Genomic DNA, 21,421 nt, shown 5'->3' with positions numbered 1-21,421 from the left:
CATCCCTCTCTCCCCTCAATTTGTACATACTTAAGTACGTCTTCAGGGCCAGCATAAGATGCACTGTCCAAGTTACGACACATCTAAATGTAAAAGCTTTCCATCACTATGTGATGGGAACAGGCATAAACCAGGATGGTCTTTGACCATCAAACGGTTTGGCCGTCCCACTTACCGTGGATGTGCCCCACCCTTTCCATTTACTGTTGTCACCCTTGTTCTAGTCGATATTGTTGTTATTACCGAAACTATTAGCATATTACGTTAAGGGTATCTGTTCTTCAAACAATCTATACGATGGTAAGATCAAATGCACAAGAACGACTTTTCTACTTATGTTCCTTAACATTTTCATGTCTTGAAACACTTTCACAGTTTCTTACTATCTAAAAATATAAACCAATGAAGCTATCTATGATCTGGGCCCAAACTGTCTTCTCAAGTTAAAGCAATTAATCTTCTACTATTTTGTACATGTTATCTTATGCTACAAATCCCTGGTATGCGTCTCTGTGCATATTCCTATTGCCTCCACCTTGAATGTCCTTCAGGACTCCATTCCATCCCCCTTCTTTCGAAATTCTACTTAATCTCAGCAAACTTCAACCTAAATGCTACCTTCTCAAAGGGCCATCCTTAGATTGTAAGGCTTCTACCTTGGTTTATAGTTTCATGGACATCACCACTACCACAGTAAACTCCTTGGGAACACAGTCTATTTCTTACTTCTCATTGCCTATATTCATATTCCCATTCACCTTATCCTTTAAGTTATTTTTGCTAGGACATATATTTCTAGATGATTGGTAAGAAAAATTTTTATTTCCAAACCTCAAATATCTAAATCCTATAGGATAGATATTAGCTACCGTAAAAGAAAGCAGATGAAGGTAGAAATGGAACTATATGCTACTCACATATTTTATGCATTACCTAAGCTTCAGAATATTTAAAAAAGAAAGCAACCCAACGACACATTTTTTCTGACTTGGTTCAGGACAGGAGCAAGGCCAGATGACAAGCTTCTCTGTCCTTTTCTACTGCAATCAATGATACACAAAACTCTGTCCTTGGCACTACAGCAGCAAAGGGGATACTATCATTTATATTTAACAGAACTGCCAAAATGGCTTTTAATAAACCACAAAGAATTAAAGAGAAAGATGAGTGAAACCATGATGAAGAAAAAGTTTAACGTGTCACCTCCAACTTTTCAAAAACCTACGCTGCAGGAGAAAACAGAGAAGACAGTCTTGAACACTTGTGGAATTCCTTGACCCCTATGAACTTGTACAAAGATGAATGAGAAAAAAAGTGAAGTAACAGGATTTCTTTAAAGCCACAGCAATAACTTTAATGATAAAAAATAAGCACCATCAATGAAAGGGACAAATTAGAAATCCATCATCTAACTCAAACTCCTTAAACTTGTTCCCTGAAAACTAGTAATATTAAAAATTAAAACTCACCAAGTCATTTCAAATTTAAATCTATAGATAACAGAATACCAGAAGTATATAAATTACACTCTACATAAAAAAAAAAAAAAAAAAAATAGGTGTACCTTCAGTGACTTGACTGTGAGAAAATAGTACATGTTTGAAAACGCCAGCAAGTAAGAGGTAGAAATAAAGACAGAAGAAGTGATGAGACATAATGTCTCATACAGAGAGCTCTGTACAGAGAAGAGGTACTCAAGCGCATGTTTTCACTGAACTGTTCCTTTTAGAAAGTGATAGAAGCATACTCATTAGCTGGTGATGCAGTGTCAAACAGAGGAGAAAGGTCACGGAAGAAATACACACGTGTACATCAGGGTCCATGCATACGTGTGTGTGCCTTTCGCAGGGTGCGGGCTGCTGAAAAGCATACAGTGTCATCAGCAGAGGCCTGCCCCCCTCCCCCCGCACACACGCCGCCCAGGAGGAGAATAAAAACTGGAGGAGCACAGCTTTCACGAGGCAGCAGCAACGGAGTATGCCACGGTGACACGGCTGGAGGCCACAGAGACGTACAAGTTACGCATGACCGTGTGCACGCTGGATTACATCACATTATGGCAGGTCCACTAACACTCCCGGCAGAGCACAGAATCCAGCCGGCAAAGCTACAATTTACACCTGGTGGTCTCGCTCCAGAATGAGCGGCACTCACTCCGGTGTCTTCACCGCTTCTCCCCACGCCGCCCCCCATTCTGTACCCACAGAGCCAGCCCAACGCTGTGTCCTAAGAGTTTGCAGAGTTCATTACAGAATTACTTTCACACAGAAGTGCGATTTCAACCTTCGTGTCCTGGTTTTGTCGGCGAAACTTGGCACTGTAAACCTGCCTGAGTGCTGCTGAAGGTGAAGGCCGTCTCTCAAATTAAGGCCAGAGAAGACAATGTGTTGGTTTCTTAGGTAATTTCACTTAGTCTTTTTCTCTTGTCCGGCAGCCCTGTTCTAGAGCTTCTACCGGCCACGCTTCATGCCAGGAGTTTCCACATGCCATGAGACTTTTCCTCATCTCTCCAAGACAGAAGCTAACCAAATAGGGCATCCTAAAATCATACATCTTAACGTTGGCGTTTCAAAAGGCATTTTGTAGAACCCTGTTCAGGGATAAACACTTGTATAGAAATGGAACTCTAACTTTTCCTTCTGTAACAAAAGTGTCTGTCTTTAAACCTAAGTCATAAGAGGGTATTTGAGAATGCTGAATCCAAGTGGTCATCTAGAACTTTATAACTTCTCATTTCTCAAGTATTTGCACTGTATTTTAAAATTCCAGGTATAATTTATATGCAGTGAAATCTTGAGATCTTAAGTGCAACACTCAATCAGTTTTGAGGCATGTACATCAAGACACAGGATGTTTCTATCAATTCGTAAGTTCCCTTGTGCGTCTCTTCTTACTCAAGGTCCTTCCCACCACCCTCTGCCTCCTGAAACCACCAATCTGATTTTTATCACCAGCTTAGTTTTGCCTATCCTAGAATTTTATAAAATGGAATCAAAGAATATATACTTTGTGTGTCCAACTTCTCTCCCTCAGCATACTTATGGAACTCATCCATACTGTTGTATCAGTCGTCCGCCTGTTTTGAGAGCTGAGTAGTATTTCATTTATTTACCCATTCTTCTGCAATGGACATTGGGATGTTTCTAGTTTCTGGATGCTGTGAATAAAGCCATTATGAAAATTCTCACAGTAGGTAATTTTGTGACTATAGTTTCCCCACCCCCTGCCCATACCTCTGAAACATAAAAGTTTAAAACTATAACAGGGGCGCCTGGGTGGCGCAGTCGGTTAAGCGTCCGACTTCAGCCAGGTCACGATCTCGCGGTCCGGGAGTTCAAGCCCCGCGTCAGGCTCTGGGCTGATGGCTCAGAGCCTGGAGCCTGTTTCCGATTCTGTGTCTCCCTCTCTCTGCCCCTCCCCCGTTCATGCTCTGTCTCTCTCTGTCCCAAAAATAAATAAACGTTGAAAAAAAAAATTAAAAAAAAATAAAACTATAACAAACACTTGCTAACTTCCCTACAGGTCCACTGCCCCATATCTAAAACCTGTGGCATCATAAATGTTTTGAGAAATGTTCAGAGTTGTATAAAGATAATATACAAAGGATTACATAACATCCCCAATGGGTCTGGAGGAATACTCCAATAACCCAATGTGTAGCAAACATAACAATACATTAAGTAGGATAAAGACAGAGTATAAACATATAAACATACTTTTCTGAACTTTTTGGAGTTTGTAATTATGGATGACAGATTATGGGTCTGTATAAATATATATAACTTATACATATATTATAGTAATTTACAGCTATGTTAAAGGGACAGAAATAGGTCGTGGTTAATACTAGATGAGAGTGAACAGGTTCTAGCATTTTAAAGTTGAACGATTTATACATTACCTTATTGAAACTACATATTAGGTTTTCCTCATCTTAACATTTTATGCTTTATACAGATCTATGGCACTGGTACTGTTATCACCCCTGAGGTTCAGACAGGCTAGGTACCTTATCCAATGTAACATACGGTCACGCTGCAAAACTGGCTTCCAACCCAGAGTACCTGATCTAAAGTCCTTATCACAACTTTTCCTTTATGTACTGCCTTTCAGTGGAATTATCTTTTCAATTCATCAAAGACCTCACATGAGAAATTAAGAAAATCATGTTTAGTTGGCAACCTTAAATTGATAAAGCACACGTTAAAAAAGCTCCACAACAATGTAATTACAATAGAGAACCGAAACAAATGTATGAGTATCTCCAAATCATTAAAAATGTGACTAGTACTATCATTTGCCTGTAAGAAAAGCCCAAACTCCCCGGCTTAGCAATCAAGCCACTAAACAACTTCTATAAGCAGCCTTATTTGCAAATATTCTGCATTAGTCAAAATCATCTACCCACTATCCCCTAGAAGCCCACTGTGCTTTTCTGCCTCCAAGGTAGACAAGATCCTGTCTAGAAGCATCCTATGTATGTCTCTTTTGACGGCCCAGATCACTGTCCTCTCCAGAGTACATTCTTTTCGAACCATACCCACCTATAATGGTATCATTTTCCTAAATCTATGTTGCTCCTTCTGGGGGACTTAATCCTATACAGACAGCCATGTACTATCGCCTCTTTTCTATTTTTTCATGTTGTTTTTAGGAAATTGACCTGCATCCATAAATTAACCAATAATCAATTACACCAGTCATCTTCTAGACCCCAATGACTTGAAGAGGTGAACCTGATCCCTGACATTTAAAAAAATTCTTTTCTATAAATTTGCAATAATGAGTAGAAAAGGTTTTCCAAACATAAAAAGTACCTGACTACTTACTGCACTTGGAAAACAAGGGCTGACTAAGAAATGTGTAGAGGGGCGCCTGGGTGGCTCAGTCGGTTAAGCGGCCGACTTCGGCTCAGGTCACGATCTCGTGGTCCATAAGTTCGAGCCCCGCGTCGGGCTCTGTGCTGACAGCTCAGAGCCTGGAGCCTGTTTCGGATTCTGTGTCTCCCTCTCTCTGACCCTCCCCCGTTCATGCTCTGTCTCAAAAATAAATAAACGTTAAAAAAAAAAAATCATTAAAAAAAAATGTGTAGAGAAAAGAGAAAACAGAGTGACCAAAGTTTATGAACAATTTTAATACCAATCATCACCTGTATCTGTTCTGTCAGCTAAAGAAAAGTCTGACAAAGAACATAGTGGACTTAAATATAAATCGAGGATTTTACACAGGAGAGTGACCTAACAGGATTTACCTTTAAAGGCACATTTTGTTATTTTGTGCATGGACTGTTGGGGGCTTGAGGACCATTAGAGACCAGTCACGAGCTTTACTGCAGAGTCCTAGTGACAGAAGATGCACGGGACTAGGACAGAAGTAGTAACAGATGGCAAAAGAACCTGAAAGGACTTGATGGTTGGTCGGATGTAAGGAATGAGGGCTAGGAGACATTAAAGACTAACGTTCAGGCTTTTGGATTTAGCAGTCAAGTAGATGCTTTAATGAGAAGATAAAGGCTGAGGAAAATGGAATTGAGAGTTCTGTTTAGAAATATTAAGTAGGAGAAGGCGAATACTTTGGCTACTTAAACAGGCAAGTGGTGATGTCAGGTAGACACCGGACTATGAATCTGGGGTCTACTTTTTCCAACTTATCCTATAAAGCTAGTAGAAAACTTAACCTCCCACACGACTCTAGAATATTTTCTCCAGGATGATGTAGCAATTACTAAGTTCCAAACTGACCTGCTATGTGTTTTCACTGTTGGGTTTAGGACTCTGTATAGTACGATTTCTTCTTTGCCAGCTGGTTCTGTTAGGTCCGCACAAGTGAGATGCACAGTGGAGGACATTAAAACAAGACTGAAGAGCCAGCGGAGAAGGGACGCCCCTTCCTATGCCAGCTGTTCTCAGGCTCCACACTCCCCAGCACTTCTAGAACCAGCTTTCTGGTGTCTCACCCATGAGGAGTAACATCAGCCAACCAGTTTATCTACTCCTCTGAGATACTAAGGTTCCATTAACTAGTCAAGAGGCCCCACCCTGTCAGCGCTCTCGGTTCTAGCCCTGCACAAACTCTCAAAGTGCCTGAGATCTAACAAGAGTACCAATCTCTCTCTTCTCTCTCCCAGGCCTGGGGTAAAAGTGCTTCCTGCAGTTTCTAAATCTGTATTACACCCCGTTCCTTTTTCAAATTTCAATACCTGTCTAACCAATTACTTTATTAATTCTCTCCACTGAACACCCTCGTGTACTTTTTGTTTTCCTGATACAGGAGTTCACAGAACCTGAATTTCCCAGACTGGCATTTAGGGCCATACCAGCTTCTTCTCCTTTTGTCAACAATCTCATTTTGTGTCAAAACTTAGGTGGACTCTACGATGGTCTACCATTTCTTCAGATTTAAAGGCTCCTCGATTTCACCTTCCATTCTTTTCCCAGTCTTCAATATTCAGTTAACAGACGGCTAACGGACACCTACCATGGTACAGATACTGTGCTCAGTCCAACGCAAAAAGAATGGTGTTCACAAACTGAAGAGCATGGAAGAAATCCCCAGAATCGTTACAGAAACCCAATACTGAAGAGACGTATCAGAACTCTGTGCTTAAGCGGAGAGGCAAAGACAAGCTAGCATCCTTGCTTCACCTGGGCAATACAGCCTGATTACCTTTTATTGAGTAAGCCCTCAGTTCAAATGACCTGCAGAGAGGACCTTACCATTTCACTGGAAATTCTGTGGGTCAAAATGTTAGAGACACAATAAGGGAAGAAAAGTCGTGGCATATGTTTTTCTATTTGCCATTCCATTATGTGACATACTTCCCCTCGATCGTAGTACCTGGTTTGGCAGCAACCGCTTCCCACAGATAACGCAAGATAAGGTAAGAGGAAGCACGAGGCACCGTACTTAGCCAGAGAAGCCTGAAACATTCACACACACACACACACACACACACACACACACACACACACACACGCACGCGTGCACATGCACACAGGGGTGCATAAACTGTATTAAACGAAACAGAACTAACAAATTTATCTATTTTTAACTGTAAGATGTTTTTTACAAGGTATAAACAGATCTATCAAAAACAGTAACGATCTCAGAAATAAAAAATCGCATCTCATAGTAAGCATTTGTTTCTTCCTATGTGAAACACAGTATGACACAATTTGAGCTTTTATTCTTTACAGTAAGCTTAATAAGAATGACAAACTTTTGAGAGATCTGCATGATCCACAACTCAGGGGATACACTGGTATTAGTGAAGCCACATAATTATTTTATAGAAAAAAAAAAAAAAGACCTCTGAAATATATAGGTGGACATTATCAGACTGTATGTCTGGGACACTAAAAGGAAGGACCTAAAATTACAAACTGTGAGTTTAGGAGAGCATGACTCTACAGAGGAAGATAAAGAGTAGGTACCTGAAAATGATGGTCTAAAAATCTACTTAGTTGTGGCAGCCTTAAGGGAGAAGTAGGCAAAAATCTGAGAAGTACACAGGTAGCGGCAGTGGTGGCAGGGGGGTGAGTAAGTAAGTGTAGGAGGTTGTAACAAATGCCTGACGACAAATTCTGAAAATAGGAACATATTAAACATATATACTCGGAATGAGCAATGAGTCTACAGGCAGGAAAAGGAATTATTATTATTTTTAAATAGCAATCACATAGTAAAGACCAATCACTTGTCTAGGGATATGAAGAATTAAATGTGGTCCCTGCATTTAAGATTTATCGTCTGGTTTGGATAGAGACCGAAACGTAAAGCGAATTCAGTAAAGTGTAACAGACACTACGAAGGAAGTTTACAGCGGGTGTAGTGGAAAACCAAATAAAAAACTTTGGGGAAAGGATCATGAATCACTTTAAGGATCTGATAACCACAATTCTGTCTAAGACGCATGCAGGAGTACATAGGCAAAATGTTACATACAATTTCAGTGGGTTAAATGAGAACTAAGCTCGTCTGTAAGTAGCTGTGATAAAACCGTTAACCCACCCCAAACGGTCTTGACAGACTTCCAGGTAACGCCACAGTATAATGTCAACCTCCTATAGGAATTCTTTCGAGTAACCTGTTTGCACTACGAGATACTTAGGAGATTTCTGAGCCATCAAGGACAGTCTAATAACCTCAAAGTCAAGAGCAGGTAGAAAGCTACCTGGCCCTCAGAGCAATGTCAGGTCACTACGCTGCCGGTTTTACTTCAACTCAAACTATTTTCAGTTGTAGTCATTTTGGTGACTCCTGAGCCCGCTAATTTTGGTTGCTTCCCACCTTAACTTTTTGTCTTTGTTGTTCTGTAAGGTATCTAAAGACGTATCTTTATTGTGAATGGCTAAACCTCAGAACCTCAAATGAAGGCCAAGGGAGAATAAAGCAGAGAAGGAAAAAAGGTAATTTCTTCAAATGTCATCTGCTAGCATTTGACCTCTGTGATGTACAATGACTGCACTGAAGTGTCTGCATTATAATTTTTGTTCTGAGATTGAGACTCTTAACATCTTTTCCTGGTTGGGAAGAAAATTAAGCTAATTAAATATTTTGTTTTTTAAAGGCTGTTTTGGAGATTCGATAAAAGTTCATATTTCAAGCGTTTATAGTTTTTAAATGTTTATTTACTTTGAGATAGCAATAAAGAGCAAGTGGGGGAAGGGCAGAGAGAGAAGGAGACAGAGTCCCAAGCAGGCTCCACGCTGTCCGTGCAGAGTCCAATGTGGGGCTCAAACGCACGAATCCATGAAATTGTTACCTGAGCCCGAAATCAAGAGTCGGACACTTAACCGACTGACCCACCCAGGCGCCCTGTGTTTCTAATACTTACAGAATTTAATCTTTCTTATCTGATTTAACCCTCTTAACAACTATGTAAGGTATGTAACACAGGTGTTATCTCTTCCATTGGCTGCACTTTGGGGTAAAATTTAACAAAAGATGGGAATTTGTGCCACTCTGTTAATAAACCACTTGAATACTTCTTATGCTTGGCTATCCCACAGCTAGGAAGCTAAGTATGGGTTGGTCAAACTTGAAGAATAAAATAGTAACAAACAAAACATGGAATGTAAACAGCACATTCCATTAGGGATGAAGAATATTTCCCTTCTGAAATAAATTGCAAATACTCCCTCATTTCTTAAGTGGGTAAGTATACAGCAATCTAAAAACCTCATTTCCAAGTAGGCATGCAATAAATAAATCAAAAAGTTAAGTACAGGAGATGACTATTAGGAACAGGAGCCCATTTTAGAACTAAACCCTTAGAAACTTTTCCCCTTTACACCAGGAGCAATCGGTGAGCAAACCAGCTGTTATGTCGGGGTACACCATACATCATTTTAGAGGAAAGCAATGAAGAAGTCCTCTTAAGTCCCCTACTTGAGAACTTTGAACCTTATTAACCTTAAACAAGCTATGAGTTTGGGTTTCAGATATTCCTGTGTTCTCTGTGACTGCAATGTTTACCCTGTACTTGGAGGTGTTTTATAAATATTAACAATCACACCATGTCCAATAAGTATGACAAGAATTAGCCCATAAGCCTAGTCACATACAAATTGTCAAGAGAAACAAAAACTGAAAAGCGAAAAAACGGTAAATACCAAGATGGAACTTCCTGTGAGTCACAGAAGACCTCAAGGCTTGGGTGAATTGTTTACACTGCACACAATGTCAACATGCACATGAGAAGGGACAGGTATGCTCGGGCTGCCAAGGATTTCCCTATGACCCTTGAAGAGTTCTATCAGGAAAGGGAGTCACCTACTTCAACAGATTTCTTTACATACACACCGAACCCATCTATTTTGAAAAAGGTATCGATGACGTAACACCAAGGTGGGGAGAAAACACTAAGTCTTAAGCTACCAAGGGCAGGATTGTACCTATTTAGTAGGATGCACCCAGGGATTGAAAGCAGAAAATGGTTTAAACAATCTGGACTCACAAGCAAATGGACTTAGGTATTTTCTTTCCAAATCCAGGGGCTTTCACATTGCTTTAATACTGGATTTTAAAATTTACATGTAATCTACTACTCAAGGGAAACAATGTCTTTATTCCCATCTAGATTTTATTATGAACTGGATTTATCCTTTAATAGCTGATAACATAACTTTTTATCTATTTTGATGAAAAAATTTTCTTACTCCCACTTCATTCCAGAAGATGCACACCCTATTAAATTGTGTCCTGAAAGGGTTTTTGCAATGTACATGGTTACACAAAAGTATGGGTATTCATTTTATGGCCTTTTAAATAACTTTGTTTTATTTGGGAAAAAAGAAAAGAAAAACCTAAACAAAACAAAATAATTGCTAATTGAATGGGAACAATACCACTGAGTTCCTTAAATGGAAGCTCAAATTAGGCTTTTTCTCAGGCATTTTCCAGAAAGAGCTGTGATTTCCTTACGAAAATGGATTATCGGCCTAGATTGTACTAATATGCTAGTTCACTAAAAAGGCTACATGCAAGGTAAACTTGCTCTCTCTCTGCCTTGTGATGCTCATTTGACAAGCTGGTCCAGTAACCACAAAGATTACAGAGTACAAATACTGCTTCTATTTTGACTCAGTTTTAGTACTTCTTACTGCTTCTATATATTTTATACATATATATATATGTATATATACATATATATATGTATAACATGTATAAAATATATGTGTATATACATATGCATGTACAATATACAGTTTTTAAAAGTTACTTGTACTTACTTCTTTTTATCATGGAAAATATCTAATATATATAAAATCAGCATACTCTTCAATATGTTATATTCCAGTGACAGATTTTATACTTAAAATACTTCAAATTTACAAAAATCAGTAGCTAAACGGGGTTTGTTAACAGAAGCATACTTCAGAAACGGCTGTACTGCATTTGTTTAATTCAGGAACACCTACAAAAGATGAAGCTGAATGGCTCAAAGACATTTTAATTGGCTTTAACTATGATCATTATCAAATCTAAGACTCATCATTTGGTTTTTAAACTCCTGGAGAAACGACTCTTTGCTTCCGCAAGTTCTAGGGCTTTGGTGCTGTATGACTGGCGGTGGCACAAGTCTTAGCACTGCTATCCACATACAGTCGAACACTGGTAATTCTCCTCACAGATGAGTTTTCATGGCAATAAATGAAATTAGAAAGCAATGAATTAGAGAATAACACACATACTGCCTAGCCACCGTTCATTTAAAATGGGACCGGCGTTCCAGGGGTAAGCAGCAGTCTTTTGTTGGGATGGTTGGTGCTTTAAAGAGTTGGTATGATTGTTGAAGAAACAATTTACTGGTGGTATGAAGAAAGGCAACGTCTCTGGTTCCAGAGTTAGAAGTAATTCAACGCTGTCTGAAGGGATCTCTCCCGGTTATAATTTGGTTTTATAGCATTAGATATATAGCTTTTTAAACCATCTGGTTACTGAAATTCCTATAGGAAAAAGTAACTTTGTTACTGGGAGTTTGAAATTTCTAATTTCTCATGAAAAACTTTTTTAATAAATTAAAAGATTCTTACAACCAGCGTTTGGCTGCACACTTGTTCATTTGTTGCAGAACAGACTGGATACTTTAATTTCATAACAACAACAACAAAATAAACTATACTAGTAGGTTCCCAGTATATATAAAACACAAGTAAGTATCTGTTCAGTGAATATACGCAGAGGCTTAAAACACCTGTTAAAACAGTTATGTGTTCAACTGAAACAGAACTTTTTCTTTAACACGCTTTGTATTTGCTGGTTGGTCTTTCACTGGTAATTTTAAATTGTTCAATGCTCTAGAGTACTAAGAGAAATCTTTCTTGTGGCTTCTCCTGAGCCCTTTCCCTTCTTAGCTCCTACTGATGAACAAATAACCACAGAGTGCGCTGGGAACTGCAATGTATATCATATGGGGGGAGGGTAAGAGAGAAACGACACAAAACAAATCTGGGAAAGTGGGTATGCACCAGGTGAAGACGGGGTACACATGCCATGTTAACTAGTTTGCATTTTTACCATGCAGTGACAGAAAGCCATGGCAAATGTGAATCAGGAATGTAATACTTCCTATATTAAAAAAATAACTTTGGCTGCAACTATGAGGGAGAACCAACTGACCTAGGACAATAGTGGAAACAGAAAAGTCAGCTGCTATTAAGAGGCAGAATCAGAACTTGGTAAGTGGGATGGATAAGAGTGAGAGCAGAGGGGGACAGAGGTGGAATTAAGGACGTATGACTCCCAGGTAATGGATGTCATTCAAATGAGAAAACAATGGAGGGACTCCTGTATGAGAGGGGCAGAAAGGATGTGATGTTACTTTGGGAAATTCTGTTTGGATGCCCGTAAATCATCCAAAGAAGGTGCCAACTGGATTGGGAAGATCTGGAACTAAAGAGGAGAGGCATACTGAAGAACGATCACCATGGCAGTGGTTCCTGGAGACAGATGAGACTGCCCAAAAAGAACAAACTGGAGTACAAGATCACTCTGGAAAGTCTCTACCTCCAGTGACAGCACGACATTTCTGAAGTGCAAGCATCAAGTGACCGAATAACTGGGAAATGCATTAACTTTGCCCTAGTCTCATTTTTATATTACTAAATCTCTACCTCCATGTGTACTGAAGTCTTGCTTCTAGCCTAGTAAATAGTAGTCTCTCAATAAAAGTTTGTGAAGTGAATTGCTTTTGACAGCCATTAAATCAGTTTTTTTTACTCTCCACAAGTATACTATAATTCCACAGATGCTAATTCAGTAATCAAAGTCTTTTATTTAAACAGAGCATACTGCTATCCCTCACAAGTGAATTCATAAATCAGTATCATAAAGGAAGCTAATTCATGAATCTGCTAACTTGCTCAGAGATATATTCTACAAAGCCTTTTAACAAAAATAAGTTAATGCCGTATCAGTTTAAAAGCATAACTTTAAAAACAACTCACTTCATATTTTATATTTGATTTATACATTAAAGATTAATTTTTCTCCCTAAAAAGGCATTAAAGGTTAAGAATTTAAAAAAACCCCAAAACCAAAAATCCTATCCTCTTATGCAAATATGCAATACAGGCTTCAGTGTAATGTCCATAAAGGAGAAGTCTTATTTTTGTCACTTTTGAAATTAAATTTTAAAAATTTAGTTATCAAAAACACAGAAGAAAATCAAGCTGTATATGACAAGCTACCAAATTAAGTTTACCTGAAACGGTATTAATATAATATTAAAACGCTCATCCGACTCACTGAAATACGATGGAAAGTCTCACAACGGTAACATCTGAAAAATTTTACTTACGTATAACACTCAAACATTTGAAATAAGAGGAATATAAGGGTTTAAAAAGATACAAGTTGGGGCGCTTGGGTGGCTCAGTCGGTTGCGCGTCCGACTTCAGCTCAGGTCACGATCTCACGGTCCGTGAGTTCGAGCCCCGCGTTGGGCTCTGGGCTGATGGCTCAGAGCCTGGAGCCTGCTTCCGATTCTGTGTCTCCCTCTCTCTCTGCCCCTCCCCCGTTCATGCTCTGTCTCTGTCTCAAAAATAAATAAACGTTAAAAAAAAATTAAAAAAAAAATAAATAAAAATAAAAAGATACAAGTTAATAAAATAAAGGGTACTTGATTTTCTTAGCTTTTCTGCCAATTCAAGTTCCATGTACATTAACAGAAAGTGAATGGAACACAAATGCTTCTTCACCTATATATAAGGAACATGATGCTACTTACCAACCATCAGAAGGGCATGCAAACAAATTAAAGGGATGTATGAAAATAACTGAACTAAAAAAGATACACCGAGAAATCACCTATTTTTCTATTAAATAATTTTACATCTTTAATAAAAACTTAATATAGTAAATTAACTTTACAGAATACCATACATTTAGTAAGGAAATTAAGAAAGAAGAAAAAAAACTAAAATGCATGATCCCAACCAGCATTATTTACTTATGGGATAGAAAAAACATCAATAGTTAAGAATAAACAGGTTCTAGCAAGTGTAAAATACGTTACATAATAAGTTCAACATGCAAATTCTGAGGGATGCGTGGAATACAAGATTAAAATGGAAGGACTTATATAAGTCCTTATATAAACTATATCAGTCTTCTATAAACTATAAAAAACTTTGCAGAGAATAAACACATACTACCCTATTATCCTATGTCCAGAATCCCTTGTTTTATATTTAGAGTTATAACCTTAGAGTTATAAGCTTATCTAAACTATCAACCACATTTTTTGTGTGTTTAGAGAAGCCACTCCTTAATGAATCCTTATAATAATGACCAGGAGGATGTTTTTCATACAGAGTCTGTATTTGTGATGGCTTGTGCACAGCTACCCTACCCAAGACATATTTTACTGTTACTGCCAAGGAGCTTCGTCAAAATGAAGCTCCAAGTTTGGGGAAAAGCCCTTCTGTTCATTTTACAAGGGCTGACCAGCTGTCGGACAACATGAGAGCTGGACAGAGAGTAAAGAGATTTCAATATAGCTCCTCAGTGATCTGGGACAGTGAATGAAGTCCTAAAACCTCCACCGTATCACATGCCTTAATCTGTCCATATGAATGGCTATCCAAACAAAGATAGAGTACTTTTGATTCTTTGTGAAAATTCTGGTTGGAATTGTGGCTGCCCTAATGCAGAGTAGGGGGTGGGGTATAAAAAGACACTGATGTAGAATCCAGTTAAATTCTATGCAGTACTCTCCCTCTCTGTAAGAAGCAATTAACCGGTACATTTCAACTTCCGCAAGTGCGTCCCTCACCACGTTTCTGAAAGCAGTACGCACCCATTTGCATCAGAGTACCTTACACAGAGCACATAGAAGGCCATTCTGATTCCAGTTCTAGATCCCTGGGAAGGACTTCTGGGATGGTCTTTGTAGTCTAAATTTAAATGAGACTTCTGAAAGTCTTAGCTGCTGCTGGGTTAAGGTTTATTAATTTATTAATTAAGGTTCAACGATAATCTCAGAACTAGAGATTGTAATCAGACTACTTTGATGTATAATTATACTTTATGAAGATTAATATATAAACAAAAATATATTTGCTGTACTTTAAAAAATACAATGTATATTTTCTTACCTGAATTAAACAACAGTCCTGCATACCTGTATCTCCTTGTGAAACATTTTTACAAGATGCATCAGTATTTTCAGACCACTAAGATAGCAACAACCAAATCGTTACCTTCCTTATGAAAGCAAAGGGGCTTGAAAATGTTAACTGACTTCCACAAAGACCTGACTTACTGCGTGAGAATATTTTAGTTTCAAAGTTTTAAACACTTAAATTTCACTGTTTGTTTTTCTGGAGGCCAGATATAAACCACCAATGCAAGAACTATTATCATTACTGATATCTTGAGGACAAGTAAGGTTATATACAAGCATAAGTGATGTTCATCACCTTAGGCATTTAAGGGAGCATTTTCTCACTAAAAAGTAATTATACTAAAACTCCGTTTTTGAGAGAGAGAAGAGAGCCGAAGGTCTCTCTGAAAGTATTTCCATGCAAATTGAATAATCCAGTTTGTAAGTTTGAATACCTTATTTGTTTTCCAAAAAAAGCTTTCAATGTTCATCTTCCTTGTAAGACAGATATGACAAGTGTAAAGATATATGTTTATTACATGCACTGAGCAAAATTAAAGTTAATACCAGGTCAATGTTCATTAAAACAAAACCATCATTTTAAGAGCATTATTTAAACATACATTTAATTTAGGAAGGGAAATTTATGTCTAGAGCTGTCACTTTCTTTTTCCTCGAGAGATCTGGAACGAAATACCTTTCCTTAAATGTGCTTACTGTACTTTATTTACTGAAGAGACAAGCCTTAATAAGTGCATCGTCTGCATGACAGCACGGATCAACTCATTCTCATTAAGAACCGAAGAAGCTCTCAGCCTTCTATACATCCTGCCTATATGAGAGGCAGCAAGGACTGGCTCCTTTCAAACCTGTAATTTATGAGTTTATTCAAACCTGCCAAATTGCTTTAAGTAAACGCCTCTCACATTTGAAAATTCCCATGGCAACTCATTTTAGTTTGGCAGACAAGCAGACCCAAATTCAATCCTTTTATCCTGCAGCTAAACCATTACAATAGTAATTCTGCTCTGACACTCTGAAGAGACTGCTAATTACTGTACTCTGGGTCCCTAGACAGATTTTCCATTCAGATTAAAATGGTTGTTCATGGCAGAAAACAGTAGCAACACCTTTCTTTACATGAGAGAGATGCTCTCTCGTATTACAGCTCTATCAAGGGGCAAGTGCATCACAGCTAGATGTCTTTAAATGTATCTTTTAATACCTTACCTTCTTTCCCAACAAAACGAAAAGGAGGAGAGTAGTACCATAGATTTGAACGACTGATACTATGATCAAGAACTAAATGCAGTACTATCCGTTCATTAACAATCCAGTTAAAAACCTTTAACTCCAAGGCAAGACTGCATCTCTAGAGGCATTATCATTCTTCCTATCTTATTCTTTAACTCTTTTCATCTATTTTCAGGTTATAATCAATACACAGTTAACTATTAGTTAACAGCATTAGAAAGGAGAGAATCTTCAGGCAACATGAAAAGCAAACTTTAAAAAAACTGTATTTTGTGATGGATCCTTTCTTTCTACCACTCTCCCAAATTTTGAGAACATCTGTAGTTTTTTAAAAACTGTATTAAAACCACTTTCGATAATTTTTTTTTTTTTCAATTTCCTAGTAGCCCCTGAAATAACTGAAGCAACTTTAAATTTCAAAATCCCCATCTGGAAATTCGGCAGCATCTATAATCTAGTAGATCAGTTATTTAGTTTAACATTATTGAGCTCTATGCATATGACTGCCTTCGTGAAAGAGTAAACAAGCTGTATCTCTACAACTGACTAATGTTCAAATTCTCAAATACCTACAAGCAAACTTAAAAAGTAAGAGAACAAAAACCAGACACAACCACCCCCAGCACAGGGCTAAAACGCGAAAGGAAGACTGTGCCTTGTCTGGGACCAGGGGCACCGTGTGCGCCACACCGTCTTCACGTGAGGCGACGGAAACTGCAGCTGCCCGAGGAGACTTCATTTCTCTAGTAAAGCTTAGTGCTGCTCATTTCGTTTAGTCTTCAACAGAAGTCTTTACCTGTTCCTACTGGAAGGGCAGGAAAATTCAGGCGAGAAAAGGATCACTATGTTCCTCACTCACCTCTACATTCTCAGTCTTCATAACATTAAGTCCAGCACAACATCCCCCCAACTTCCACTATTCTTGTGTTTTTTAGGTCCCTTCAGTGAAGAAGACTAGGAAACATCACAGGATATGTATCCATACAAAGTCTTAGCTAATGATAAGAGAAATGGTATTATTTATTATTTCCCAACTAACTGGAATGAGAATTAATTGAAAGAGGGATGGTATCTGTTGGCTGAGATAACAGATGTATTCCTATAGTGAGAGGGGGAGAAAAAACACAGAGACTTTTATACATTTATGATGTCACTTTTTGGTAACATTAACAGATGGTTTCATCATCTTCTTATGTCACTGTGACCAAAAGCCTGTAATACAAGACTGTGGACCAGCAATGACAGTACATTTTGTAGGCAGGGAACAGAATCACTTTCTTTTTGTATGGTGCCTCTTGAGAGCAGAAGTTAAGCTTATAATTGACACAGCCATGATGTAGAGGTAACCAGTCCATATAACATAAAAAAAAAAAAAAAAAAAAAAAAAACCCAAGAGGAAGAAAGAGGAACAAATGTCTTAAACTTTCATGTAACTAAAATCATACTTTTTACCTTTCTAAAGTCCATCCAAGGCCAAATAAGTGGGAACAGTCCAATGTTACAAATAAGAGAATAAAGGCTCCAAGTTTAAGTGACAGTCCCTGACCATGCATGATGTGTGCAACGCTCCCGCATTTGTCACCACCTTTAATGACCTGGCATACAAATATACTGATTCTGTCTCTAGGAGTCCTGTGTCTGAAAGTTCCAGCTCAAGCCTCACCTACCTACATGAAGTCTTCTTCCCCTAAGTATCCAGTCAACTGTGATGTCTTCTTGTAAATTCAGTTAACTAAAATCTTCTAAAACACTGACTGCCACCTAAGTACTGCTTGGTACTATCTTGCTAGAAAACGTGCTACATGAAATAGCTGACATTTTGGGCAAAAAACACAAAGACTTCAAAGTTAAGGCAAGGGGGAAGTTGCCATTATATAAAACATAGAATGAAATCTTTTAAAGATGACAAACCTTGTTCACATAGGTTGTGTGAGCCATACATACACATATACATACATACACAGGTACACATGTGCATATATACTGAATTAGTTTGTTATTTCATTGTTTTCAAGGAGAAATATTATGCGTATTTTCACAATGACTGATTGAAGATTTTCAGTAATTCACAAAAGTGGGGAAAAATGGGTAAGAATAGGAGAAAATCTAAACATTTTCAATCACCTTCCTCTAAACAACATTTACAGAACACATACCAAACTCCTGCAAAATATACATGTTTTTAAGTATATGTGGGATATTCATCAAAACAGACCATATGCTGGACTATAAAAAGTCCTAATTAGATTCAGAAAGACTGCAATCTTATGGAATACATTCTCTAAGAAGAAAAACTTAAACTAGAAATCAGTGAGACCAATAAAAAAAAGTACCAAAAACTTGGAAACATCTGAAAATAACCCATAGGTCAAATTAGAAATTATAAAGGAAATTAAAAAACATTTTGAACTGAATGTAATGAAAATACAATGTAACATTATTTTGTGGAAGCAGCTAAAGCATTATAGAGAGAAATTTGTATCTTTAAAAGACAGTACAAAGTAGAACAGAGAAAAGCCAATAAACCCAAAAGTTGGTCCTTAGAAAAGATAAATAAAATTAATAAAGCTCTAGAGCTAGACGATGAAGAAAAGTAGAAAGAAGTCACAAATTGCTTAACATCATGAATAAAAGAAAGAACACTACCACAGACCCTATAGACTTTAAAAAGATAAAAAGGGAATATTATGAAAAATTTCATGACAAAACATTAACAACTCAGATGATGAGGACAATAAAATTCCTTGCAAAATACAAAAACAAGAAAGAAAAAATCTGACAAGTTTCATATTTATGAATAAAACTGAATTTGTAAATAAAAGCCTTCCCACAAAATCTAGGGGCGCAGGGAGAACACGCCACAGATTAGAATGACTGATAAAGAATTTACTCCCAAAATATATAAAGAATTGTTAGAACAGTAACAACAACAAAAAAGACAAACTGATAAAAAGACTGAAACAGACACTTCTTCAAAGAAGATACGTGAATTGTCAAGATGCACATGGAATGATGCTTGAGATCACCTGTCTTAAGAGAAATAAAAATTAAAATTACAACAGGTGAAAGGATAAGGTGGTTTATCTATTCAATGAAATACTGTCAACAAAAAGGAAGAGCCCACTGATACACGCAGCAGCATGGAAGAACTTCAAAAAGCTTTCACATCAGGCTATGTGAAAAAAGGCACAGAAAAAAGTTTCATTTATGAAATCTACAAAAAGTAACACTGAATCCAAAAGAGTTGAACTCATACAACCCAAGAGTAGAACAGTGGTTGCCAAGAGCTAGGGGTAGGAGAAATGGGGAGACATTCATCAAAGGGAACAAACTTTCAGCTATAAGATGAGTAAGTTCTACAGAACTCGTATACGGCATGGTGATTACACTTCACTGTACCTTTGAAATCTGCTGAGAGTAGATCTTAAGTGTTCTTACCACACACACACAAATAACTAGGTGAGGTGACAGATGTGTTAATTCTTGCGAAAACCATTTCACAACATATGGTAGGTCAAACCATCATGTACACCTTAAAAAAAAAATCACATTGTACAACCTAAATATACATAATTAGTCAATCGTATGTCAATACATAAAATTTAGTGACCATTAAAAAGGGGGAGGGATTAACCCCAGTAGTTGCCTGGAAGCAGTGGGGGGAGGTGGTTAATTGACGGCAAAGAGGTGAAGGAAATTTCGACTGTTGTAGCGTATACAAGTTGTCAAAATGTACACTTAAAACGAAGGTGATTTATTTTGTGTAATAAGAAATTGGAAAAAAAAAAAAAAAAGAAATGGAAAAAACCCTTAAGCACGGTTTCTTTCCTTCTTTCTTCAAAATGTCTATTCTTCAGTATTGAGAAACAGCTCAACTGTACTTAAATCAGACCCATTAGTTGCCATATTATTTCTTAAACACAGATCTCTAGAACACTAGCTGTGAATGCACTCCCAGAAAAAAGATCTGATGGTCAATTAAATTCAGAAATGGTTCCTACCAGAGCCCCATAATAATTACTAGCATAGTAAAGGTTTCCTTTACCTGGAACACTCATGAAAAAGTGTCTCATGGAATACAGTTAGAGAAAGGTCACTGCCCTAAATATTAAGGATCTTGCTTTAAATAATTTTCTGGACCCCCAGTGCCCTGAAACACAGTCAACCTGGAATAAGTATTTGTTAATCTGAAAAGGATACTAGAATAGCTATACTTGGGTAACCAACCAATATCTCAAACGTACTACGTCCAAAACTGAGTTCCTGACAATCTCTTCAAAGTCTGTTCCTACTAAAGTCTACTTTATCAAGGTAATAGCAATTATGTCCTTACAGCTGTTCGGTCTAAAATCCTTGGTGTCATCTCTGACTCCTTGCTTTCTAACATCCCATAGACAATCCATCAGCAAAACTTGCCAACTTCACTTAAAAAATATGCTCAGAATCAGACCATGCCTCACTTCTACAGCTATCTTGGCCCAACCCATCGTCATCATTCATGGGGACTAATCCAACAGTCCATCAATTGGCAAACTTTTCCTGTAATGAGCCAGACAGCAAATGCCTTTCCTGGGCAGATGGTGTCTGTTGCAGTTACTCAAGTTACTTGTGAAGCACAAAAGCAGCCACAGACAGTATGTTAATGAATTAGCACGGCTGTGTCTCAATAAAACTTTTTAACAGGTAATGAAATTTGAACTTCATACAATTTTCACAATTCATGAGGTATTCTTCTTTTGATTTTTCCCCAACCATTAAAAAACACAAACAGCATTCTTAGCTCATGGGTTATTCAAACACAGGTGGGAGGAAGGATTTGGCCCAAGGGCCATAATTTGAGGACTCTTACGAGAACGACCTTTCTTGCACTCTTGAACTCTGTATCTGTTTTAAATAAGAGCAAGCCAAGTAATCCTTAAAGAATATTAGTCAGATCATGCCATTCCTTTCTCCTCAAAGCTTTCTAATGGTTTCACCCATTCTAGACTAAAAGCTTAAGTCCTTAAAATAGTAGACAATTAACTGATCAAATGTCCTAATATGTACGTGAACACATCA

The 21,421-nt window shown here is 37.8% G+C and overlaps 1 protein-coding gene across 7 annotated transcripts in view; it reads right to left on the bottom strand.

Annotated features, from left to right (window-relative positions):
- QKI (QKI, KH domain containing RNA binding) overlaps positions 1–21,421 on the bottom strand; it is a 156,899-nt gene that overhangs the window by 12,696 nt on the left and 122,782 nt on the right.

Source organism: Felis catus, chromosome B2 (assembly GCF_018350175.1).
Source record: "Felis catus isolate Fca126 chromosome B2, F.catus_Fca126_mat1.0, whole genome shotgun sequence".
NCBI classification, from domain to species: domain Eukaryota; kingdom Metazoa; phylum Chordata; class Mammalia; order Carnivora; family Felidae; genus Felis; species Felis catus.
The sequence above is the reverse complement of the archived record's forward strand: the minus strand, read 5'-3'. Positions and strand labels throughout refer to the sequence as shown.